At 44.1% G+C, this 26749-nt stretch overlaps 1 protein-coding gene and 1 pseudogene across 3 annotated transcripts in view; one reads left to right on the forward strand and one right to left on the reverse strand.

Moving 5' to 3' along the window:
• Window positions 1–26749, reverse strand: part of Dlgap2 (DLG associated protein 2) — a 684399-nt gene that overhangs the window by 617196 nt on the left and 40454 nt on the right. The window lies entirely within an intron of this gene.
• On the forward strand, window positions 22617–24983 carry LOC106022191 (annotated as a pseudogene).

Genomic DNA, 26749 nt, shown 5'->3' on the forward strand with positions numbered 1-26749 from the left:
AGGCTGAGGAGAGCATCACACAGAAGAGGTAGGACTGTGGATTCCACCCTCCTTCCAAAATATGCCACTCCCAAATAGAACACACATGTAATCAGACACACAAACATACAAGTACATATGCATATGTGAACACAGGTACACAAAGACCCTGCCCCCCTCCCCCAACACAAAGTTTTCATTCACGGACAAGGTTTCCTATTCGGTTTCCAAAGCAGGAGGACTTGGGCCCTACCCAGCCAGGGTTGACAATTTCCATTGAGGATGAAGGCCATGCCACTGCAAGAGCTAAAAGCCAATGCCTGTGTCCCCTAGTCACAACCATGTGTTCTTGCTTTCCAGTTGACTAAAAGCACAGTACAGCTGCAGCCCAGCTCTCCCAAGCCAGGCAATCGTGGGCAAATGTCACAGAGCTTCTTCAATGAGCCTCTACGCACAGGCCTTCGTGCCTTTGGAAAACACCGTCCTGGGCATCTTTAACACATAGCTAAACAACTCAGACGCTTTTTAAAATATTGCATGTGCAAAATCCTCTGGGTGCGGAGGTGCTGAAGAGGCTCCAACCCAAACGCCACCTCTGCACCTCCAGACCTGCTCGGCACCTGTGTGGATAGGATCCTGCAAAGGACACAAACAGCAGCAGGAGGTGATTTCCTCTAGGAAAGGGGCCCACCATGCAGGTTGTTAATAACATCCCAAAGTTTTCGCGGCCCTCTCTGTCTGAGATCGCAATAGCTTTAATTAAGGCATGTGGGAGAGCTCCTCCAATCGTCATAATTACAGCAGTCATTTGAAATATTTAACTCCCTTTAATAATTCAAGTGAGCTCACAGTCAGTATCGATCACTTGATACGTATCACTGGCAAAGTGCTCTTTTGCAGAAGATGCCTCGTTGCTGTGCTTGCACACAGGCATGCACAGCCAGTCCTACGCTAGACTGGAGCCAGGCTGGCTGCACAGCCTCAGGTCCCAAGGGATCTTCTTTGTGCTCAACAACTATTTGGACTCACTCAACAATATGCCACTGTGCCTCCAACACCACCTCTGTCGCCACCACTGCTGCCGCCTCCTCCCCCCCTCCTCCTCCCTTGGCAGAGGACACAAGGTAACCGCAGCCATACTTCATATGGCACTTTCTGAATATGCAGGGAAAGGGTCTGAGGTTGTTTTTCTGAGTCCAGCTCCCCAAGGACTCATACACCTCAGAGAGGAAACCAGCTAACTCAGAACAAGTCATTGCTGAACATGCAAGGGGTGACAGGCAGTGGGAGACCTCTTTAACCCAATGCATAGCCACCTACTCCAGTCATTTGGGTCCAAAGCCGAGAGTCAGGTCCTAAGAACAGCACCCAGAGGAAAGATTAGCAATAAACACTTTGGGGCCACAGAAAACAGCACCTATCACATGCTCAGCATCAGATATGTGTGGCCAGGTGTTCAGCACAATGGTGCTAAAGTCAAGGAAAAACAGAACTGTCCCTGTTTAGGTAGTCTGGGGGCTGACGATGAAAAACTACATGCAGATTCTGGGCTTGCCCTTCTATCCGCCAGTAGAGAGGTGAATCCCAGGGCCTCTTCTAGACTACCTCCCCTTCTTCAAATTCCCTGACCCGCGACTGCCAGACCCTTCCTGCCACGGAACCCCGAAAAGGGACCTGGAGACAGAAAAAAAGCAGCGAGCATCATCAGCCACCATTCCGGCTTGCTCCTCTATCTGCTGGTAGAAAGGAAAGGGAGAGACTCCGCCTATACCCACTGGAAGAAGAGATGGGAAGACACCAGTTTAAGAACACATCCAACAACAGACTTATAGGACACCACCAGAATCTAGGAACTCTACACCAGCAAGACCTGAACATCCCAAAGCAGCTGAAACAGAAGAGAATGGCCTTAAAAACAACCTCATGAAAATGATTGGGGCCCGCAAAGAGGATATGGGAAAATCCCTTAAAGAAATGGAAGAAAAACAAAGAAAAAAGTGCAAGAAATCAACAAATCTCTTAAAAAAGCAAGGAAAGTCAAGAAAAAAACTATCAAACAGATGAAGGAAACAATTCAACAGTTCAAGATCTGAAAACTGAAATGGAGACAACAAAGAAAACACAACCTGAGGGAATGCTGGAAATAGAAAAGCTGAGTAAATGATCAGGAACTACAGATGCAAGGATAACCAACAGAATCCAAGAGATGGAAGACAGAATCTCAGGCACTGAAGATAAACTAGAGGAAATAGATTCATCGACCAAAGGAAATCTTAAGTCCAATAAATCCTTAACACAAAATATCCAGGAAATATGGGACACTGTGTAAAGACCAAACCTAAGAATAATAGGTATAGAAGAAGGTGAAGAAGCCCAGCTCAAAGGTGCAGAAAACATATCCAACAAAACCATAGAAGAAAACTTTCCCACCCTGAAGAAGAACATGCCTATGAAAGTACAAGAAGCTTACCAAACATCAAGTAGACTGGACCAAAAAAAAACAGTTACTTTGCCACATAATACTCAAAACACCAAAACTACAAAATAAAAAAAAGAATATTAAGAACAGCAAAGGAAAAAGACCAAGTAATATATAAAGGCAGACCTATTGGAATTACACCTGATTTTTCCATGGAAATTCTGAAAGCCAGAAGGTCCTGGATAGATGTTCTACAAACACTAAGAGACCACAGATTCCAGCCCAGACTACTATACCCAACAAAACTCTCAATCACTATAGATGGAGAAAACAAGATATTCCCTTACAAAACCAGATTTACACAATACATATCCACAAACCAAGCCCTACAGAAAGTTCTAGAAGGAAAACTCCAACCCAAGGAAGTTAACTACACTCACAATAACAGAGGAAATAAATAATCTCACTTTACTAAAAGCCAGAAATAGGGGGAAAACTCACATACAATACCACCGCCAAAAACGAATCCAAAACAAACAAGAATTAACAATCAATGGTCATTAATATCTATCAATATCAATGGTCTTAATTCACCTATAAAAAGACACAGGCTAACAGAATGGATAGGAAGATAGAATCCATCCTTCTGCCACAAACAAGAAACACACCTCAACTTCAAAGACAGATGGCACCTCAGAGTTAAGGGATGGGAAAAGATTTTTCAATCAAATGGACCTAAGAAGAAAGCAGATGTAGCTATGCTAATATCTAACAAATTAGACTTCAAACTAAAATTAATCAAAAGAAATGAAGAAGGGCATTTCATATTCATCACAGGAAAAATCCATCAGGATGAAGTCTCAGTTCTGAACATCTATGCTCCAAACACAAAGGTACCCACATTTGTAAAACAAACATTACTAAAACTCAAATGACACATTAAACCCCACACACTTATAGTGGAAAACTTCAACACCCCACTCTCACCACTAGACAGGACCACGAGACAGAAACTTAACAAAGAAACAAAGGAACTAACAGAAGTTATGACCCAATTAGTTTTAACAGACATCTATAGAATATTCCATCCAAACACAAAAGAATATACCTTCTCAGCACCACATGGAACTTTCTCTAAAATCGACCACATACTTGACAATAAAGCAAACCTTAACAGATACAAAAAAATTGGAATAACCCCCTGTATCTTGACAGACCACCATGGCTTCAAATTAGAATTCAACAACACAAATTGCAGAAACCCCACAAGCTCATGGAAATTGAACAATGTTCAATTGCACCACTCCTGGGTAAAGGAAGAAATTAAGAAAGAAATCAAAGACTTCCTAGAATTCAATAAAAATGAAGGCACAACATACCCAAACCTATGGGACACTCTGAAAGCAGTTCTAAGAGGAAAGTTCATAGCACTAAGTACCCACATAAAAAAAAACTAGCGAATAGCCACGCTAGAGAATTAGCAGAACACCTGAAAGCTTCTAGAAAAAAAAGAAGCAAACTCACCCAAGAGGATTAGATTCCAGGAAATAATCAAATTGAGAGCTGAAATCAATAAAGTAGAAACAAAGAAAACAATACAAAGAATCAATGAATCAAAGAGCTGGTTCTTTGAGAAAGTCAACAAGATAGACAAACCATTATCCAACCTAGCCAAAAAGCAGTGAGAGAACATGTTAATTAACAAAATCAGAAATGAAAAGGGAGACATAACAATAGACACTGAGGAAATCCAGAGAATTATCAGGTCATACTTTGAAAACCTATACTCCACAAAATTGGAAAATGTAAAGGAAATGGATGATTTTCTGTATAGATTATCACTTACCAAAATTAAATCAGGAACAGAAAAACAATTTAAATAGACCTATAACACCTAAAGAAATAGAAGCAGCCATCAAAATTCTTCCAACCAAAAAAAGTCCAGGGTCAGATGATTTCAGTGCAGAATTCTACCAGAAATTCAAAGAAGAGCTAATACCAATGCTCTTCAAATTGTTCCACACAATAGAAGCAGAAGGATCAATACCAAACTCTTTATACTAGGCTACCTTAGTACCCAAACCACACAAAGATACAACTAAGATAGGGAACTACAAACCAATCTCACTCATGAACATTGATTCAAAAATACTCAATAAAATACTGGGAAATCAAATCCAAGAACACATCAGAAAAATCATACATCATGATCAAGTATGCTTCATCCCAAGGATGCAGGAACAATTCAACATACAAAAATCCATCAATGTAATCTACCATATAACCAAACTGAAAAAGAAAACCACATGATCATCTCACTAGATACTGAAAAAGCCTTTGACAAAATCCAATACCCCTTCATGAGGAAGGTCTTGGAGAGATCAGGAATAGCAGGAACATACCTAAACATAATAAAGGCAATATACAGCAAACCAACATCCAACATCAAACTAAATGGAGAGAAACTCAAAATGATTCCTCTAAAATCAGGAACAAGACAAGGCTGTCCACTCTCTCCATATCTCTTCAAATTGTACTTAAAGTTCTTGCTAGAGCAATAAGACAACAAAAGGAGATCAAGTGAATACAAATTGGAAAGGAAGACGTAAAACTTTCACTATTTGCAGATGATATGATAGTCTATGTAAATGACCCGAAGAAGGGAACTCCTACAGCTGATAAACACCTTCACCAAAGTGGCAGGATACAAGATTAACTTAAAAAAAAATCAGTGGCTCTACTATATATATAGACAATAAAGGGACTAAGAAAGAAATCAGAGAAGCATCACCCTATACAATATCCACAAAAAGCATAAAATATCTTGGGGTAACTCTAACCAAACAGGTGAAAGACCTGTATGACAAGAACTTTGAGTCTTTAAAGAAAGAAATTAAAGAAGATACCAGAAAATGGAAAGATCTTCCAAGCTCTTGGATAGGTAGGATCAACAAAGTAAAAATGCCAATCTTACCAAATCTACAGATTCAATGCAATCCCAATCAAAATCCCAGCACAGTTCTTCACAGACCTTGAAAGGCCAATTCTCAACTTTATATGGAAAAACAAAAAACCCAGGATATCGAAAACAACCCTGTACAATAAAGGAACTTCAGGAGGCATCATCATCCCTGACTTCAAGCTCTATTATAGAGCTGTAGTCCTGAAACCACCTTAGTATTAGCACAAAAATAGGCAGGTTGACCAATGGAATTGAATTGAAGACCCTGATATTAACCCACACCTATGAGCACCTGATCTTTGACAAAGAAGCTAAAAATATACAATGGAAAAAAGAAAGCATCTTCAACAAATGGTGCTGGCATAACTGGATGATGGAATGTAGAAGATTGTAGATAGATCGATATCTATCACCATGCACAAAATTTAAGTTCAAATGGATCAAAGACCTCAACATAAATCCAGCCACACTGAACCTGTTAGAAGAGAAAGTGGGAAATACCCTTGAACAAATTGGTACAGGAGACTGCTTCCTGAACTTAACACTAGTAGCACAGACACTGAGATCGACAATTAATAAATGAGACCTCCTGAAATTGAAAAGCTTCTGTAAGGCAAAGGACACAGTCAGCAAGACAAAACAGCAGCACAAAGAATGGGAAAAGATATTCACCAACCCCACATCTGACAGAGGGCTGATGTCCAAAATTTACAAAGAACTCAAGAAGCTAGTCACCAAAACACCAAGTAGTCCAATTAAAAAAGTGATCTACAAAACAAAATAGAGAATTCTCATTAGAGGAATCTAAAATGGCTGAAAGACACATAAGAAAGTGCTCAACATCCTTAGCCAACATGGAAATGTCAATCAAAACAACTCTGAGATACCATCTTGTTCCTGTCAGAATGACTAAAATCAAAAACACCAATGACAATTTATGTTGGAGAGAATGTGTAGAAAGGGGAACATTCCTCCACTGCTGGCGGGAGTGCCAACTTTGGAAATCAGTATGGTGGTTCCTCAGGAATCAGTCTACCACAAGATCCAGCAATTCCACTCTTAGACATACACCCAAAGGATGCACATTCATACAACAAGGACATCTGTTCACTATGTTCATAGCAGTACTATTTGTAATACTCAGAACCTGGGAGCAACCTAGATTCCCCTGAACTGAAGAGTGGATAGAGAAAATATGGTACATTTACACAATGGAGTACTACTTAGGGGAAAAAAACAAAGGAATCTTGAAATTCACAGGCAAATGGATGGCACTAGAAGAAACCATCCTGAGTGAGGTAACCCAGTCACAAAAAGACAAGCATGGTATGTACTCACTCATATATGGATTTTAGACTTTGAGTAGGGGATTGCCAGCATACAATCCCACTGCCAGAGAGTCTGGGAAACAGGGAGGACCCTAAGAGAGACATGCATGGTATCCTGGAGAAGGAGAAAGGGACAGGATCTCAGAGCAGATTGGGTGCATGGGTGGAAGGGAGGGGAGAGGAAGCTGGGAGAAAGAGAGGACATGGAGGAGCAGGAAGGTTGAGTTGGAGAAAGAATAGAGGAGAGCAGGATGAGAGTTACCATAATAGAGGGAGCCATTATAGGTTTGAGGAGAGATCTGGCACCAGTGAGATTTTCAGAGATCTACAAGGATGACACCAAGTGGCATTGAGGCTACCTTAAATTCCCTTCCCTGATAATGAGATTGATGACCACCTTATATGCCATCCTAGAGCCTTCATCCAGTGGCTGAAGGAAGCAGACACCCACAGCTAAACACTGAATTGAACTCCTGGAATCCAGTTGCAAAGAGGGAGGAATGATGAGCAAAGGAATCAAGACCTGACTAGTTAAATCCACAGAAGCAGCTGACCTGAACAAGGGGGAGCTCATGGACCCCAGATTGGTGACTGAGAGGCCAGCCTGGGACTGATCCAGAACCTCTGAAAGTGGGTGTCAGTGAAGAGGCCTCAGCAATCTATGGGGTCTCAGTTAGTAGATCAGTATTTATCCCTGGCATACAAATGGATTTTAGGAACCCATTCCTCATGGAGGGATGTTCTCTCAGCCTAGGCCCTGCTGGGGATGATGTGACAGACTTTGAAGATCCCCCATGGAAGGCCTCACCCTCCCTGGGGAGCGGAGGGGGGGATGAGACATGAGGGTGAGGAGCTGATGATGAGTGGAGGAGGAGGGGAGGGAGAAGGAACTGGGATTGACATGTGAAGTAAGCTTGTTTCTAATTTAAATTAAAAAAAAAGAAAAACTACATGCAAACAACTTCATTGGAACATGATTGCTCGAAACATGACTTCTCGGGTCTTCTCAAGTAGATAAAATAAATAGACGCAAGCTTCTGAATGGTAGTGAGAACTGGAGCTCCAGACAGTCCCCTGCATCAGTAACAGGAACATAAGGAAAGACAACCACTGTAGTGGACAGCTTCCCGTTTCTTTAAAAGGTATGACTTTGCACACACACATCCATGGCACAGAAATCCCACTCCTCTGTATTTACCCAAAAACCATTACATGTCCACAAAAGACCTGAACAAGCATTCCCACAGTGTTTGTTACTCACAGAAGCCAAAATTTCGTGCTGCCAGGAACCCATCAACCAGAAGAAAACCCCACAAACTATTTTATCCTGAGCTCACTCACCGGGTATTAATCAGCAGTAAAATAAAAGCAACAACTGATATATGCCGAGAGTATCAATAAACTTCAAAATATTGCACTGGATTTAAGAAAACTGGCAAACATACTTAGTGTAAGAAACCATTTTTTTTCAAGAAATAGGCAAGAATGCTTGACAGTGCCCAATGCAATTTGTGTCTGGAGTTGCCAAACGTACATGTGTTGTCTGCCTGGCTCTGGGTGCATCTTTTTTTATTTAAATTAGAAACATGCATGCTTCAAATGTCAATCCCAGCTCCCCCACCTTGTCCCTCCACCAGCCCCACCCCCATCCCCCCACCCCCAGCCCAATCCCCACATCACTCCCCAGGGAGGGTAAGGCCCTCCTTGGGAGTATCTCCAGATCTGTCATTTCATCCAGGGCAGGACCTAGGCCCTTCCCCATGTGTCCAGGCTGAGAGAGCATCCCTCCATGTGGAATGGGCTCCCAGAGTTCATTTGTATGCCATGGTGAACACTGATCTACTACCCAAGGCCCCAGAGGTTTCTGAGGCCTCCTCACTGACATGGAGTCTGGATCAGTCCCCTATTGGCCTCTTAGCCATCAGTCTGGGGTTCAAGAGCTCCCCTTTGCCTTGTCACCTGTCTTTGTGGGTTTCACCAGCACGGTCTTGACCCCTTTCCTCATCAGTCCTCCATCTCTGTCACTGGGTTCCAGGGGGTCAGTTCAGTGTTTAGCTGTGAGTATCTGTCTCTGCAGGGTGCATCTTTGTAAATGTACCACATTTTCTCTATCCACTCTTCAGTTGAGGGGCATCTAGGTTGCTTCCAGAATCTAGCTATTACAAATAATGCTGCAGGGATGATGGAGCGCTGATGCGAGAGGCCTTGGCCTCTTCTCTAGCCCCAAATCTCCAGACATTATAGAGCACTTTTTAAAGAACAGCACAAAGAGAAGGGATGGAGGGAACAGTAAAGGATGATGGGAAGAGGACGGCAGTCAAACATACAGGAGTCTCAAGTGATTCCTGTGAAGCTGGCACAAACAGGGCAGATGGCAGGCCCTGGATCAAACCACTTCCCAGGAGCAGGCGTTCAGAAAGACAGGCATGCTTAGAACAGGAAGGACGAAGTGCTAGAACATTCTGACATGCTCTAGCCTTGTCATCTGTGGGTTCTCTTCTAACTTACTTCCTCAGCAAAGTTACTTATAACCTAACTCAACTCTCCCACTAGACACACATGCACAGAGACATGATGGAAACTTGTGGTCCCTGACAAGCATCTCCCAGCCAAGGCTGAACAAGGTGACACTCACCTCCCTGTTTTAACTCTGGTGCTAGAAAGCAGTGTCCCTTCTGCTCCACTCAGGGCCACACCACTGCCCTCTGTGCTTCCTGCTGGCGGTGGTACTGTTTCAGATGGCCAAGTGTGGTGCCTAGGTGTGTCTAATGTCCCCAAGTGCAGCGGTGCCATAGCCACATAGACAGAAAGTTGTGATGGGGACGCTTCACTCTGCGGGAACAGTGGTGCTCTGGCTCCAAGTTCAAAGCTAGCAAATCAACTACAGATAATGTTAGACCAGGTATCTGTAATGGTCTATACCAGCCCTGGTGTGCCAAACCTCATCTGAAGCTAACAAAACTAGTACTGTAAAAAGAGCTATGAGGCCAAGTATCTTAAGCAAAAATAATCCTATATATTGACTATTTAGCAGAGATGATACGGACTCTGAGGAACCCGATCCTGTCTTTGCCAAGTAAGTAAAGTTCAGTATTCTGCACTTCAGAATTCACATACTAATTTGGCATATGATTCTAATCATGGAAACACTACACTGTTAGTCAGGTTACCAGAGAAAGTAGAAAAAGAGCATCAACCATTAAATTATTGGATTCCCCCTAGGATACACAGGCTAGAAGTCACAATATGCCAGTTTCTTTCCAGGCCAAGAAAGGCATTGAAGATAGAGCAGCAATGATGAACATCAGCTGACCCCTCCTTTCCCTTAGAGATGTGGAAGGCCACACCTCAGGACAGGTCACTAAAACCCTGTAAACATCATCTGCCATCAGGACAACGGGAGGTCATCAGAATGAAGCAACACAACCATCCAACCATTGAGGAAAGCACCTCTGTGAAGGAAGCATAGCTACAGACCACAAACACAACAGACGCACACACCTGAGAGGAACTCTGCTCTACAGACCACAAACACAACACACACGCACACCTGAGGGGAGCTCTGCTCTACAGACCTCAAACATGACACACACGCACGCCTGAGAGGAACTCTATGTTCTACAGACCACAAACATGACACACACGCACGCCTGAGGAGAGCTCTACGCTGCTGCTACTTTGGACTCTGTGAAGGGAGCCGTGCAGGGGTAACAGTTAAGACTAGAAAGTGGAACAGGGCAACAAGCCACACAAGAACACGGAGAGAGTGCAGGTCTGACACAAGCTTTTGACCAAATAAATCCCATGAAAGAGAAATGTGTCACAAATGCAAAAGGAAATACCAGCGTGTCAAGGCCCATCACACAGTTTCAGGGAAAAGTCAGTGTCAAAGGAGAAAATTCCCAAAACTAAAGAGAGACGAGTGTAAGGGAGGCGTCCACAGAGGACCACACGGGTAGACAGGCAAAGACGCACAAGGGCCTTAACCAGGCTGAAGGATGGGAGCGGATGGGCTACCCACAGGGAAGGACAGGGTGGCTAGGAGGAAGCTTCCCCTCGCTGGGGGCCCGCAGCTTTGAGGGAAATGGCTGTGAACTGAGATTCCAGCACTCAGTAAAATTAGATTTCATGTGAGAATCACATATTTTTAGACATCCAAGGATTCTGAATGCTTACCCACCCACAGATGTTAACAAAGAAACTCTGGAAGACAGACATCAGAGAAATGAAGAGAAAAACTAAACTTAACCAGGAAGACACGGGAGATGAGCCAGTGTTGGGAAGATGAAGGGAGGGACAGTAAGATATAACTAACTCCAAGTCACTGAGAGCGGCACAGGCCAGCCACATACCCTGCAAGCAGCTCATGTTCCCACACAGGGCAGGGAAGAGTGTCGTCAAGGCAGGACACAGACAGGAAAAGTAGAATGAAGAGCTGCTGAGCTTACAACACACTCTCCGTCATCACAAGATGCAAAACCTGTCAATAAAACACTAGCAAACAGTCTGGTGGTGAATTAAAGTGACATGTCATGGCTATAAAATAAGAGCACTCAGTTGACATTAGCCATCATTTTATTTAAATACACAGAAAAGAAAGCACATTTAGAGGGGTTACTGAATAAGCGCCTGAGGAGCCCAGCATCATCTTCTGAATAATTTGTAAACAGATATTAAAGGGAAATGTATTTAATGCGATGGAAAACCATTCACCTTATCACTGCATTAATCACCCTGTGAAGAAGGATGGAAATCATTTTTTATTACCACCATAAGCAAATGGGCATTCGTGGTTAATTTTAGTATGCAGCACAAGGCTGTATGCTCTAACTTATAAAATAAGACAAAAAATTAGGAGTGTAACAAAGTTTAGTTGAAGACTGTAACCCAGAAACATCAACACTGTCTATCCCGATTTTCCCTTTCTTTCCAACACTTTCTAAACTTTCCATAATGTGTGTACATTCCTTTGAAAATGAGGTAGAAGATAAAGTACAAATTAGCAAAAACTCTAATGTTAAGAGCAGTAAAGGTTGGGGGTAGGATCAGAGGAGGATGAGGGGGAGGGACTGGGAGGAGAGGTGGGAGGGGGAAACTTTGACCAGCATGTAAAATAAATTAATTTTTAAAAAAAGAACAACAAAGGTTAATTCAAAATCACATCAATGCCCTGGGTGAAATGACAGACCCTGGAGATTCCCCCATGGAGGGCCTCACCCTCCCTGGGGATTGGAGTGGGGGTTGGGAGGGGGGGCTGGGGGCCTGGTGAGGGAGGGATTGGAGGGAGAGAGAGCTGAGGTTGACATGTGAAGCAAGCTTGTTTCTGATTTAAATAAATAAATAAAAACCACATCAACTAAGCAGCACGAGACCCTGTGTTTGATGCCCAACCCTGGAAAATGGAAGTGTCAAAAGAAGGTGAGGGTAAAAACGGACAGGCAGGTTTTGTTAACCCCCGGGAAGAAGGAATAAGATCAGGTGACCAGATACGGAGTTCTCCTCAGCAATCAAGTGTCACTTATCTGTCCCAATTTCACACGGGAAATGAAAATAAGGTGACATGTGGGCCACCGATTTCTGTCTTTCTGTCTCTGACACAGGGTTCAGTGCGCCCGGATGTTATTTATGTTTCGACTTTTTAATGAAATACTCTCCATAAATGAAAACGACAAAGGAGCATCCAAAAATACGCTGCTGCACAATTGTATTTGTTGCTCTTCCCATTGCTGTGGCCAAATTACCTTACGAAAAGCAGTGTGAGGAAGACAGACCAAGTCCCTCGTAGCAGGATGTGGCAGCCACCGGAAGGGAGGCACAAGTGGGAGTGAGGCTGGTCACACACTGAGTCTCGAGACAGGGGACACAGCAGGGAGGAAGCAGAGCAGGCTGTGAAACCCAAGATCTGTCTCCAGTGACCTGCTTCCTCCTGTGAGTCCCCACCTAACGGTCCCAAAGTCTTCCAAAACAGCACCACCTGAGTCCAGATGTCGAGAACGCCTGACCTATGGCGGTCATCGCACACGCAGACCACAGCGCCCAAGTGCCAAAGAACTGGAACTAAGTTTGGGATATTAAAACCACTTCATTCTGGACACACCCTTGGCCATTACTGTCGCTGGTCACACACTCCGCCTCCCCCTCCCAGAGAGACCTCCCCATTCTTGTCTTGAAGTACTCCTGATGGTTCTAGCCTCTGAGGCTGCCTCGCCTCATCTTCTCCAAGGCCCCCAGAGAGTCCACACTCCCCTAAGGTCCTCCCTTTCACTCCTCAAGTAATTTCTGGGCCGGCTCTAGGAAGGAGAAGAAGAAGAGAGATAAAATTCATATCACACATGCCACACTAACCCATCCTGCCAATTCAATGACCTTCACAACAGTCCAAGTGAGGCAAGAAACTTCTTACTCCCTGCAGAGAAATAAAAAGATCTCAGAAGTAAGAATGTGGTTCTGCGGGGCAGCTAAGGTGCGAACTGACTTCATGTGTCCAGCTCTTACAACCACAACTTTGGAGGAGCCAGCGAGCAGTGTTCTGTCAAGCACGGGGCGTTGCCCTGTACCACAGCAGGCTGGGTCTGGTTCTACTCTATATGTAATGGATGACTTCCGAAGGCTCCAAACACACTGGAAGCAGTAGCACCTTCTGCTTGGCATAAACAGAGTGCGTGCTCACGTGTTTCCTGTGAAGGACGTAAACAGAGTCCGTGCTCGCGTGTTTCCTGTGAAGGACGTAAACAGATTGTGTACTCGCGCTTCTCCTGTGAAGGAGTGGGCATTTTCTAACTAAACGTTCATGTGACCACAACCTGCACATGCGTCTTCACAAAAGTCAGTTAAGAAAATGAAAGCCAAGTTCCCGGGTCTGGGGAGTGGCAGCAAAGGAAAGTCCAGGGGCATCATGCAGACAAAGAACATGAAGCCGACAGACAGCCTGACCTTCAAAAATGGGCAAAAGTTTTAAATCACTTTCTTCAAAGACATGATGTAGATGGCAAGTGAAGCCTGTGCAGGCATCAGGAAGACGGAGAAATCTTTGACCAGGCAGAACCCACCTTCCTTGGCTAGAACAGTGAAAAGGGGGATCACCAAAGGAGAGTACTGTTGGTATGTTTCTGTCTGCCAGTCTGTCTGTCTGTTTTTAAGACAGACATGTGCCTCCGTGGCTGGCAAGAAATATCTTTAAGAAGCCTTCCTCACAGAGCCAAACTTATGAGTGGGTACATTATGACAACTAATTAGAACAATGGTTCCCTCAGCATTTAGAGTGTCAATATCACAGTGGAACTGAAACTCCACAAACACCGAATGCCACCATTGGCTAGAAAGCCCAAGCATCCTGCACACACATCTACTGACCACTCAAGGAGGCCTAGAGGGCAGGCCCACCAGGGAGAGCAAAGGAGGCTGAGAAGGCTACAGCAGGAGTGGAAGGAAAGGTCTTCAATTTCCCACCAACCCCTTAAATCAAGTTTCCAAATTAAAACAAACACTATGATCCTACGTGTTGCTATTCCTCCCCACCTAGGTATTTCTCTCTATCTCTCTGACTCTCTCTCTCTCTCTCTCTGTCTCTATCTCTGTGTGTGTGTATGTGTGAAAGTGTGTGTGCATGAGTGTGTGTGTGAGAGAGAGTGGTGTGTGTGTGTGTGTGTGTGTGTGTGTGTGTGTGTGTGTGTGTTTAGGAATACAGGTGGCACTGGCTTTCCCAGACATTTACCCAACACATGCTTTATTCAGGATCTAGGAGAAAAATTGTATTCGTTTCTAACCCAGTTTGGGGTAAAAGTTAAATTATTTTTCATAACTTTAAAAGATATGAAAACTTGTATAAAATTCACTTGACATTTTCAGATGCAACTGTTATATAATCCTTTAAAAAGTATCCTCTGGGATCTAAACACTGTATCAAATGCTGTCTCCATTTTAAAAACATAAATAGGACTCTTATATATGGCCCTGAACATTACAGTGTTCAGTTCTCTCCCTAAACTTTTTCTTTCTCCTTATATCTCTTAACCCCACAGAGATGTTTTCCACCCAACATATTCTTGAGCTTTGGGGTTTAATCTCCAGTCTTATTTTTGTTCATGTCCATATTCTGTGTGTGTGTGTGTATGTATGTGTGTGTGTGTGTGTGTGTTATACACAGAGAGAGAGGAAATAACAGCAAGAACGCATTTTTTAACTTTCTAGGACAAAGGTGGTGTACAATACAAAAAGAAATAATCTCTAACTTACTCTTAAAGATGATCCTTTAATATAATGTTATACATCCTGAATAATAAGCATCAAGTATAACTACAAAAGTTGAGTTAGAGAAATATCTCATAATGAAATGGAGACTCAACCCAGATCATTAATATTTTCATGGGCAAACGTTGAATGGAAGGAAACTGTCCTGCTTCCATTCCTGTCACTGTGATAAAATGCCCTGACCAGAAGCAACACAGGAAGGAAAGGACTAATCTGGTTTACAACTCCAAGTCAAGGTCTGTCTTCGCTGGGGCTCAAGACAGCTGCTCACACCACATCCACAGTCAAGAGCAGAGAGACGCTGTGTGTCCTCACTGCCTGCTGGTTTCTTTGTTTACTTGTTGCTTGGGGCCCACAAGTTTTCTTTACTATTAGTTCAAGGCCCAGCCCATGAAGTGACACCAGCTACATCAAGGGTGGGTTGTTCTACCTCATAAGACAGTCCACCACAGGCATGCACACAGGCCAACCTGATCTAGAGAACTCACTAAGACACCGGGTCGTTCTAGGTGTGTCCAGGTGAGAGTTAAGAATGACCAGTAGACACCACCGAGTACCACATCCAGGCTTTTCAGCTCTGCAGTGACAGAATTTGTTTTTGAAACTCCCTGAGAAATAAATAAATATATATATATATTTATGATAAGCTGATCACTTTATGTACGTTGAAAGCATGAAATTGGAGGCCAACAATAAGTTCTTAATGTTCCTCGACCTTGAACCCGTGAACAGCAAAACCACACTTCGAGCTGCCCTTTCCTTGACACATCTGCACCCAGGCCACCCTGGTGAGGTCCAGGTGAGGTGACAGCCTCATTCCTTCCTCTCAGCAAGGAGAAGATGCTGGAGCTCAGCTCAGTCATTTCCCCAATCAGCCCTCTAGGAAGAAGTGCATGGACTTCACAAAGACCCCGACTTTCCACTGACACAGGAGCACCACAGTCCAAAGACAGCTGTTACAACAAGTAATAATGTCCTTCGCACATGGCACCTGGAAAACTGCATTTGTCTTTTGCACACAGTGGTTAAGGCTCAGTAAGGAGTCGTATGAAACATTTCACAACATCTATAACATTGCCAGATTCCTTCTAACATCCTAAAACAACACTAAGCTAAGATGAATGAAAGAAATGTTGGCGTATATTTTGATGCCCTTAGCCTTGCTCTCTTTAAAACAAGTTTCCAAGGGAACAGAAGTGCAGGCAAATCACCTTCTGTATTGTGTCTGAACAAGTGTAGGTTTGATCAAACTCTCAGCTTCTGTGAACACTGGACTTCTCTCAAGAGGTCAGGGGGTCACAGGGAATATGTAACTGGTGAAAACCTGCACCAGCTGGATGATTCTGTCACCGTGGAATGGTTTCCAAGAGGTGGCTTCTCTCCTGGAACTTTGGAGAACTGTATGTAGTTTCCAGGTGCAAGGACAGACTCCCTCAGGAGCTTCGGACCCAAGGCCCTCTTCATTCTCCTCTCCTTTTATGCAGTGAAAACAAACACTGTTTCTGAGCTCCAACATGGCGCTGTGATGATGTGCAACATGGCTTATCAACTGACCTCAGGGCAGACACTGAAGGGGACCTAGATAGAGATGGTGACCGTGTAAGATCTCTGTGTGTGAAAATGTTGTGAGGCAGGAATAGGATTGAGAGATGAGGGATTCTTGGGTGCACATTATGAACAGCACATCGGGCAGATGCCATCCATCAGATGATAGCCAATAAAATGGGCTGAAGGATGGGCTGTTTGAGGCCCTCATTACCTTGTTGCTACATGTTGACCATGATGAGGAAGGGCTGGCCCTCATCCCCATATATAGTCTCTGGCTCCATTTCTCTTCACATATGCGGATTTGAATTGCCCACAGCAATAATTTAACCCAAATTGTCTCTCAACTCTCATTATTCTATCAAGAAATCATAAAATATTTTAGCAAATATTCAAAATTAATTGATGCATAGAGACTGGAAGATAATTGAGGACAACTGACCTTAAACATTGACTCATTAAATGATACAGTATCTTAGTATCGTATTTATTCATAAATAACTGACAGTCTAGTGGTATAGGATATTTATTAATATCATCTGTCATGAGTTCCAGGCAGCCGGCAATCATGCATGGCTTACAGGAAACATTCAGGGAGCAATCCTGTCAGCTGCTTCTGGATCTTTGGAACCGTGGCGTTCAGCAAGTAGAACTGGCGCCTTCCCATCACCGGAACAATAGCAATATTATCTCCTAAATGCATCCAACTTCTTATTTCTTTAGAAAAAGAAACAAAAAATAATATAACACAAACCTTGGGTTAAATAATTGTTGTTGCAGAAAATTCTGACAAACTTATGTCAAGAAATGAAGCCATGGTTCCCATAGCAACTATCTCAGGGCCATTAGATGGATTCCGTGTGAGAGTCTGTGTGGCTCTGAGATGAATTCCTCTGCATACTACTGAGTGTCCAGCACAGCCATATCACACGGATATCTTCTCTTTTCTGCTGACAGTGTTCAAGCTCCAAATCCCTTCATCTTCAGCCACTCAGCCCTGACAGGCCCATTAATAGCACTTCACTAACAGGGCTCCAAATACCAGATCTGGTTCCAGCACTTGAGGTTGTACTATGTGTCCAAGTGCTTTAGTGTTTTCATACACCGTTTGCATTTTTAATCAATTAATTTTTCTGTTGCTTTCCAGACAGGGTTTCTCTGTGTAGCTTTGACTGTCCTGGAACTCACTCTGTAGACCAGGCTGCTCTTGAACTCAGAGATTCACCTGTCTGTTCCTCTTGAGTACTGGGATTAAAGGTGTGTGCTACCTGTCAATATTTCTTAACCATGAGAAAACAGTACTTATTTTCTTTAAGGTTCTTTCCCTTCCATCAATATTATTAGGAAGTAACTCTTATTGGCAACTCAATAACTTCTTATTCAATCCCAAGACTTCTTGTTGACAACTTCAATTAATAATAACAAAAAGGTCACAATAACCAATGGAGAAGACAGAAGCAAAAACTCTGAACAACAAAAAACTTAATATCTAGTTAATATAACACTTTATAAATGTGGTGCTGTGGTACTACTCCGAGCAATAAACTGATAACTGATAACAAATGTTTTAGGAAAATTAAAATCAAACACAAGCAGATTGAAGTATCTCAAGTTACTAAGCCAAGAGGACATTAAGAGATCTGATTCCATCTCCTGTACTTCCGGGTACCACCCTGACACTGTGCATCAGTGATTCCTTCCCAGAATGCACTGCAACCCCACCAGGCTCAAGCTCACCACATCCAATAGTTCACATGCTAAGCACTGTGGTTTTCACGGTGGCGCATCCACGTCTCACAGCCATGGGGTCACACGAACCCAACCCCTTCCTTTCCCTTGTTCCTGCTCCCGCTCCCCTCCTGGGACCTGCCTCCCAAATACTAAGTTGTTTAATCCCTTTCTTACAAGGCAGCTTGCCACCCTGCCTAAATACCTTAGACACAGTGATCTGAGATCCATCCAGGCCAGGTCTGTGTGGCAGGGGAGTCCCTGGACGGGCGGCCAGAGAGACCATTACATGAAGCTGTGGAAAGTGAAGCCTGGATTGGAACTAGGCCGAGAGACAGAAGTGTGGTACAGTGTGCAGAGTTGGGAGGAAAGACTGATATGGTACTTTTATTTGGGCGTTAAACAGCAGCTATCTAATTGGACTCAGTGCCTGCAACATGAGAATCTCTGTGTCTACTACTGGAAACCTAGGCAACTACGCATGGCTGGGGGGGGGGGTCATGGGTCCTGGAGGAGATGCTACAACTGCCATTTTCCTAAGCCAATATAATTTCTAACTGCATTCTAAATTCTAACCCTCATGCCCACAGGTAAGTGTGACTCTCACCTCTCACCAAAGACACTTCTCTTTGTAGCAGATGGGGGCTGTTACAGAGACCCACAGCTGGTCCACATGCAGAGAAGAAGTGGCTTCAGGGGGGCTCTGATGTGACTGATATACATCTACAATGCAACGCTAAACCTAAGGGAAAACGGGGGAAGAGGGAATAGGATGATTGTAAGAGCCAAAGGATCGGGGACGCCTACACCTAGACACGACGGGAAAGCTGAACCTGCACAATCACCATGTGGTTGCCTGAACAAGACCTGTATGATGACAGCACCAGTTGGCCTGCCAACCCGGATGTGGAAAATTCCATCAGGCCACACCCCTTGATGATGATCTACAGACAATCGATAGCTGTGAGGAGGAGAATCGGTTTTCTCCAAGCATGAGTTCCCTGATGGGTTATCCAGTCCCAAGTGGTCAGATGATCAGCCCAAAACACATGAGCACATGAGCGACACTAAATGAATTCAATAGGGTGTGGGGGGGTGTACCAATAATAACTAAAGAGGAAGAGGAGAGGTCTTCAATTACAGAGAGAGTAAGGGCATTGAAAGGGGAGGGGCCCCAAAATGACAATACTGCATTCTTGTATGAAATGCTATTAAAAATTTTTAACTAAAAACAAAAAGTAAAAATAAGAATATGCAAAATGAAGTTAGTACAGAAAAATGGAATAAACTTTATTAGTATTTTTATAGTGACACAGATGACATTTTAAATATATTGGCCTGAATAAAATATGTGACTTAAACTGCTTATCTTAACTTTGGAAATCAGCAATCTTAAAATTGATAAGTGCCTGAAACTGTGTTTCTGATGGTGTCAGGACTAGAGGCACTCAGCGGGCTGTTAACAGCAGTGCTCTCTCAGAAGATTTTCTCATGCTTTGGTCTGTGGTTTCATGTGCTTTTGTTAACTTTTATGCTGAATATTAATTGCTTTCATAAGTATTTTTGCATGCTAGAGATGGAAACCAGAACCCTATTTTTAATAAATAAATTCACTGGGCTACACCCCAGCCCCTCTCTCATCATGGTTAAACCTAGCAGCTTTTAATAGAGGGAACTTCTGAAGGTGATTCTGTTTCAGTCAACGCTGGGACAGATCCCGCAGAGACCATCACTGTGTCACACCGGGCGGGCAGCAGAGAGAAGCATGTCACTGTCAAGTGTCTGAACCACACAGTTAACCAGCACTGGCAGGCTTTTATCTTGGACCAATGTTATCCCTGTAGTTGATAAATTGGAGTCTGAGCAAAGCTTGTAGGCCTGGTTTAAATGCTGCTACTGTAGGCTGTGGGCTTTTGGATAACTAGGGATGGCCCAGACCTGTTAATGAGTCTGTAAGGGCTTCCAGGGGCATTTCCATCCACTCGGAGAGAGATCTACAGAATGTATGTTAATTTGGTTGTCAGCCAGGTCCTCGGAGTCATGAAAAAAGAAAAGCATTTTACAGCTGGAATTAAGAACTTGACCTTTGGGTTTTGAGCATTTTCAAAAATCCCCTGCAGCGATTGCAGGTGATTTTGGCCAGCAAAGTCGAAATAAACATGATGTAAAGTTTAGAGTTTGTGGAGACTTATACAATTGCCAATATAAATTGATTTTGCCGTTTCTGCTGAATCCCAATTGCTACACAAGAGGAGCAGGAGCAGAGAGAATGCCCATGGCCCACATCGCCCAACAGCACTGCTACATTGTGTCATTGATACTCCTCTGATAACACTTTTAATGTCTTCGTACAAAGCTTCCCAAGATGAAGCACCACTGAGGACAGCATTCAAGAGCCTCTATTTTGGCCAGGGAGCCAGGACAAGACAATTCTAGAAAAGCAAAGTGCTCCATCTGGTGAGAGAGCCCTTCCACTTTGCAGAGCCTGTTGTTTCTAAGTTGGACTTAGGAATGTCATGTCTGATCCCAGAAGAGGGATTAAAAACCATCCTGCCCTGTGTGCTTGAGCCCAGCCCATCTCCAATTCAGCTTACAAAGCACACAAGCCCTTGAATCTGTCACATAGTCTATGTTCCCACACAGCCAAATTAGCAAAGAACTCCTCACTGTCAACAGGAGACCAGCACCAAGAGGGTGAAACACTCACATTCAGATGAGGCTCCGAGCCAACGGGAAACACCGCTAGCCCCGTGGTACCACAGAGCACACGGCTCTCTGCGATGAGCAACAACGCACACCTTCAGTCTCAAACACAATTTGGGGCATGGTTCTGGCCATGCAACATGAAGATGTAACCCAATCCCTGCAGCCCACATTTAAAAAATAAATAAAACTAGACATGGTAGCAGTAATGGTTTGTCATCTCAGCACCAGGGACGTGAGGACAGGCAGCTTCCTAGAGTTCACCAATTAGCCTTTCCTATTCAATTCAGTGAGTCACCAGCCATGAGGGAATATCTCAATTCATTCATCCATCCATCCACCCATCCATCTATCCATTCATTCATTCTGTAGGGAAAGCCATTCCAGACGTAAGTCAACCTTAAGTCACAAACTCGCCGCACAAGTGCCACAATCACGTTCAGGGTGTGGCTTTCTGCTGGCTGAGGAGAGGCAAGAGCCACAAGAAGACACACACAAGGGCGCCGGCTCTCTATGAACCAGGCCCTGGCATGGGTCACACCGCTCAAGAGGTGATTGCAGACAGTCCAACACAAGCTCCAAGCACCTCTTAACGTTGCACTAGGTTGGAACTGCAGTGGGGGGGGTGGCTTTTCCTGCAGAAATGTACTCTGTCCTTCCTCTGGCTCCACCTAAGGCAGGTAGTGTCACACACCCTGTAACTCCTCTCATCTCAGAGAAGGCTATTTAGGGGTGGGGATGGTACCAGACTCAAACAACTAATGATCAGCCTGACTCGGGGCTCCACCTGAACAGACAGGCTTCGAAATCCCCTCCCCCACCACAGCACCTCACACTCACCATCCGGGCACCATTTGGAAGGGACACATCTTCGCCTGTCCTCTGTCCTTGTGAAACCAGGAAGCCCAGCCTTTTAGGACCAAAATGAGACAGCCCCCACTTCCCTGCCATATTCCATGTGGCAAAGGATGAAAGTCACCTTACTATTCCATATCTCGGCTTTCCTACTCTCTTTCCGTAGAGCAGGATGACTTCTGAATTCTACAAAGAGACCTTTGTCATAGTTCTCTCTGACAGAGGTCCAAAAACAATGCTGCCCTGGGTGTTCTTGGGACTTTCTCAATTCCAAATGTTCTCACAAGCCCGATGCCTGCTTGCTGTAGTGCCCCAAGTCCCCAGAGTTTCCCACAGCAGGGAGTAGAGCCAGATGCTCTGGGCTCTGAGGGGAGGCAGCATTAGGCTCTGCCTGGTGCAAGGATAAACCCCTGCCCCCTGAGGGATCACTCCTGGCATTTGCTCCCTGGAATCCCACACTGAATAGACGATAATGGGTCTTCTTGATTCTCTCTTAGGGTTCCAGCTGCTAGTTTTAATGAACCTCAAATTCGTATTTCTCCAGAGACCTCCTAAAGAAGTCACAAGAACCTCCTTCACATTCCATAATTAGCCTGGATCCTGGGTTAGCTGTTCCTAGCTCTGTGATTCTTTCCCCAACTATGTCCCTAGGTCAGGCCTCTGTCAAGGAGTCCTTGCTATCCCTCCAAATGATCACAACCTGCATACTGGGCTCTTTAAAAAAATACTGCACACCATAATCTGGTCATGAAGATGAGTGTGACGGCCAGTCTACCTCTTTAGACATCCCTGAAAGATGGTGGGTTATTACTGAATGATCCAGAGAAAGAGGAACATATTCCCACCGATGGAAAAAGTGGGAAACCCAGAATTAGACCCAATGAAATACAAAGTCATACCTCCAACCATTGACAGACAGCTAGCAAAAAGTCTGTCAAATCAGACACCAGGTAAAGCCAGACAACAGTGAGAATAAGCTGTAAAAAAAAACTAGCAGTGTCTCAGAGAAGGGATAGCATGGCCCATTTCCACAACAGGACTTAGAGACGGAAGCAAGTGGAAGGAATGAGGGACCCCCAGGACCCTCTGCAAACCGTCACAGTCCTACTGCTAGAGACACACACATGTGAATCTACAGAATTTATAATTTGCTATTCAATTTTTAATTGTTTTTAATCAAAATAGAATTACATAACTTTCCTCGCTCTACCTCTCCCAGCTCCCTCCAAACCCGCCCTTGTACCCTTACACACTGTCAAGTTTATAGCCTCTTTTTCTTTATTATTGCTACATATATGCATGTGTGTGTGTGCATAAACATATAAATATAACCTGCTGAGTCTGCTTTCTGTTGTTTGAATGAAACTGGCTTCAGGGATGGCCACTCAGCATTGGACAATCAGTGTCAGGGTTCGACTCTGGAAGAGGATTATTCTCCTTTACCAGCAGTTCTTTGTCTGGGGTGGGACCCCTGAAAATTGTCCCCTCCCATGTTAATATATCCATTGATATAGCCATTTTTCCAATCTTGTCCATGCAGTCATTTCCAGGGCAGACTGTTTCACTGCAGACTTCCTGGTATACTGGCTCTTACAATCTCTTTGCTCCTTTTCAGGACTATAGATTTAGGGGCAACGCAGACATTATCTGTTGGAGCTGTGCTCCTCTTCACAATCTGCTGATCTCTATATTGTATACAATAGTGAGTGACTGTGTGTGTGTGTGTGTGTGTGTGTGTGTGTGTGTGTGTGTGGTGTTAAAGGAAGTTAAACCACTTGGACTGACAATGTTCCCTACAAGAACCAGGAAGAAGAAACTTCCTTTCACTGGCCAGGGTAGCTCAGTGACTCCCAAAACAGCATAGACTATCAGTGTAGCCCTCGCTTTCCACTCAGAGGTAGGAGGTAGGCACATTGCTGAAGACACCACACACTGAGGACATAAGGACGGCTTGAAAATTGACTAGTCAACTTTCAACATGAGATTACCGAGAATCTGATGGTTTTGAGAGGTTGATTGCCTGTGAATTCACAGGTCCCTTCTTATTAGAGACAGAATAAACAAACGCATCTTCCAATGATGGTGTTTTGTGTTCTTTGTGTAGAACCATGTATCCAGCCTTTCCGTAGACTGTGCCCTTGAGTCACAGTCTATGAGCTGAGAAGCATCAAGAACCAATGACGTGACTGTAGCTAGTCTCCTTGGAAACCAGTGGTTGTGACAACCTTCCCTCCCATCAGGAGCCCTTCAGGGCCTCTTTGGTACCTAGCACTAAGACACATGAAGAGCCACCACAAGGAGAGAGAAACATCACAGGTGACAAGGAGTCACCCTGGTCTCAGTATTTCTACTACTAACTTTATGCTTCAATGGGATCTTATACTTTCACGTTTTAAAACAGACCAATGCACAAATAAAAATACCACAGTACATGATATTGGACAAGAAAAAACACCTAGAGAGAAAGAAGAAAGGAAATGACCCTTCTTAGGAAATAGGTTACAAGAGAACATACTCCATTACATAGTCTCACACCCAAATTCAGGCTCCGTGTCCAGGAAAAGAGGCTCAGTTTAGGCCCAGAGACATGTTCATGTAGACATGAACTATTTCTAGCAACTCCCCTATAGCTTTGCAGCCACTGGCATGAGGCTCAAAACAACTCGACTGATTTCTCTAGACAAAAAAAAATGTTAAGAAACGACTTCCATCGCTGGCCTTACCACTTTCTGTGCGGATATCACTCCCGCCAACACGGTGAACATTCCTAAGACCCGCCGACATTCTGCAAGAAATATGGCAAGCCCCATGAAGTGACACGGTATGAGAAGGGCAAGGACTCTGTGTGTGCCCAGGGAAACAGCGCTGTGACAGGGAACAGAGTGGCTACTGTGGGCAGACGAAGCCTGCTTTTGGAAAAAAGACTAAAACTACAAAGAAGAGTGTGCTGAGACTTGAGTGTGTTGAGTCCAACTGCAGATCTAAGAGGATGCTGGCTAGGAAGAGATGCAAGCATTTTGAACTGGGAGGCGACAAGAAAACAAAGGGCCAAGTGATCCAGTTCTAAGCTGATCTTGTTATAAAGACAATAAAATCCCAATAAAAGAAACTTTAAAAAAACAAAATGAAGCCATGACCTGTTTTAACTCCAGCGCATGTACCCTTGCCTTGTGAACAACTCCACTAAAGCACAGAAATCCACAGCGATGGCAAACACACCTCACACCTGGTTCTGCCCAGAATCCACAGTGATGGTGAACACACCTGGTTCTTCTCCACAAATGAGCACAGAAACCTTTTCATCTGTGGAAACCTCGTGTCTGTTCACCAGTGTGTGGACTCCACTAGGTCTCCCAGAATCTCTCTCTGCCGAGTCACCACATTTGAGATAAAGCCTTTAAAGACATAACGGGGATTAACTGGGACCACAAGGGGAACAGTTGCTGGCCCCGCCACACCTTAATGTCAGGCATGTAGTTCCCCAGGCTACAAGTAACAAATGTCTAGTGTAAAAAGAAAAATAATTAGATTTCCTTTACATGGCATAGCCTTCATGACAAGTCTGTCTGGTTCCATTGATTGGGTACTAAGAACAAAAATAATAATAATAAATAGAATTGGGGCTGTAACTCAGTGTGAAAGTAATTGCCTAGAGTAACCGATGTCCTCGGTTCAGCTCCCAGTGCGGTCACAAAAAAAAAAAAAAAAAAAAAAAAAGCAATGAAGAGAAAGTAAACTTTTTAATTCAAAGTAAAATTTTAATTTAAAAAATCAGTTTTGTCCTCATTTTCTCTATTATTAATTTTTAATTAAATGTGCCCAAATTGATAGCCAAAGCCAAAAGTCATTTGAAAACAAACTTCTGTCTTTGGACCAACAAAAGCCAGAGATACTTGAAACATTAAGAACAGCATGCTTATGTGGTGATAGGTGGAAACCAGTTGCCAAGAGCAGTTGGAAGTCCGCACCCCAACCCACAACCCCCCTACCCTGGTGGTAAGTGGAAAGATGCTTTCAGGCAGCAGAGGGCGCCAACAGCACACTTGCCACACTGCAGCCGCCCTTAACTGTGCAATGCCCCTGCACAAGCCTCCCCAGAACAGCCCATACATAGTAGGAAGGCAGCCTCCCCAGAACAGCCCATACATAGTAGGAAGGCAGCGCTGGGCAATGAAAATCTGCCCCCCTTCACCCATCTAGCCAAGATCACTACAAAGTACAAGCAACTATGTGTCAACTTAGAAAGAGCTGACTGGTAACAACTGATAGCACGTTAAAAGCGGAAAAAGACAAAACCGGTCATGGAAAGGCAGATTCACCCAAGTGCAGTATGTACGAATGCCACTTCTGTAGGAACACAGCCTGAGACCCGCCCTCCTGGATTTGCACAGAGCCTCCCCAGGCACAGCGCTAAGCGGCAGATTACTTACTGATGAAAGTTCATCCCACGCCCCTGGCAGCCACCACACCACCCTACTTCCATGAGTGTGCACGCCTACTTCAGAGAACTCATGTGAACACAGCCACGTGGTCTTTTTTGTGGCGGTCTCATTTTGCTTAGCACCGTATCACTTTCCATATGGCTTTGTCGTGAGCTTCCTCTGCTTCTCAAAAACGGCTTTAGTTATCAATGGCTAGACGCGCAGAGACTTCACATATGACACTTGAGTTTTGTCTTTTTATTAATTTAATTTTAAATAGCTTGCTCCACATGTCAACCCCAGTTCCCCTCTCCCTCCCCTTGAGTTTTGGGTCCCAAAGTCACATGCCAACATCATTCACGGTCAAGCCATCCCTGGCACAAACGCGCACAGACGCCATCTCTATGCAGTTAACTCATGATTCGCTCCTGCCAAGGACGAGTCATCAGTGTAGACCGTAGAAAACAAGACAAGTTTACTGGCTAGTTTTATGTCAACTTGGCACAAACCAGTCACCAGAGAGAAGAGAACCTCAGTTGAGAAAATGCTTCTGCAAGAT

Source organism: Mesocricetus auratus, unplaced genomic scaffold (genome assembly GCF_017639785.1).
Source record: "Mesocricetus auratus isolate SY011 unplaced genomic scaffold, BCM_Maur_2.0 Super-Scaffold_100031, whole genome shotgun sequence".
Lineage (NCBI taxonomy): Eukaryota > Metazoa > Chordata > Mammalia > Rodentia > Cricetidae > Mesocricetus > Mesocricetus auratus.